The sequence below is a fragment of the Primulina huaijiensis genome, chromosome 11 (genome assembly GCF_012295235.1).
Source record: "Primulina huaijiensis isolate GDHJ02 chromosome 11, ASM1229523v2, whole genome shotgun sequence".
Taxonomy (NCBI): Eukaryota; Viridiplantae; Streptophyta; class Magnoliopsida; order Lamiales; family Gesneriaceae; genus Primulina; species Primulina huaijiensis.
The window spans coordinates 24265323-24266689 of NC_133316.1; positions in this window are offsets into that span (position 1 = coordinate 24265323).

Below are 1367 nucleotides of genomic sequence, written 5' to 3' on the forward strand. Positions count from 1 at the left end.
TATTGATGAGATATTTTAAATATACTAATAAGTACATAAAATAAAATTTGTATTTAAATAGAATATTGTTGAGATGAATCGAAAAGATATATATAATTTCTCCATGATCAGTAAATTCCTCAACACAACTTAGGCAGAGTCGTGGAGCCAAGTCCAGTCTACTCTACATGTATCTACTTTGAATTTTTGGGGCGAGCACAAAGTAAACTGCCTAAAAGAAATTTAAGTCCTTGTGCTTCACAATTCTTAGAAATTGGGAAATAAAAGGCGGGACGAAAAGGGTGATGGCCGTAGCACACTTTTCTCATTTTGTCATTGAAAAAAAATACAAATTCATAATTACCACATAATTTCCAAAAGCAAAATAAGTATAACTTGTATTATTAAGCATCGACCCAGTTAAATATATAATTAGCTTCGGTGTTTTTAAATATACGTACGAACAAAAATTATATATATCCATTCTTTTTTTTTTATTAATATAAGTTTTATTTTTTTTAACTTCAATTTAAATTATCATCACATTTTAAAACGCGTGTGAGATGTAAAATTTAAAACAAACATCATATCATACTATATATGACCAAACTATTTTTGACAATGCTTCAAATATCATTGTCAAAATCGCAGCTTTTGATAAAAGGAAAAGAACAAAAAAAAAGCCAGCAAAATGTTCAGATTTACCACATATTGATTTGGTCAAATATTTGATTAACAAAGATAATGACTGAAGATAAGCACTGTCCATTACCTTTCTGACACACACACACACACACACACATTACCTTTCTGACACACACACACACACACACACATTACCCTTCTTACACACACACACACACACACACACACACACACACACATATATATAACCTTTTGTTTTCCTTAAAAAATTTGTTCGTCAAATCAAAATCCAAATAAATAAGGAACTTCTATAATAATTATTTTATTTTTATTTATTAATTATAAAATTAGTTTTCCCTCAAATATTTTTTTTCATCAAAATTCATTTCGAATTTAGTTTGACAGAAAAGAAATCAATCCAATGTCATTATACTTTAAATGAAGCGTAATATATATAATATTATATTAAATTGTAGTATAAACATACACATCATTAAAGTGAGATCGAGATAGTTATATAACCTAAGTTTTATTGTAAATTACGCAAATTACACATTAATTAGCGTCAATTAAACATTAAACTTTCTCGTAGGAGATGATACTATAAACTACACTGGGACAATAAATGTGTGTGTGTGTGTGTGTGTATATTTATATATAATTTTTTTCTCATAAATTCATGAGGTTAAGGGTATGCATTTTGAGTGATTATATATATATATATATATATATATATATATATA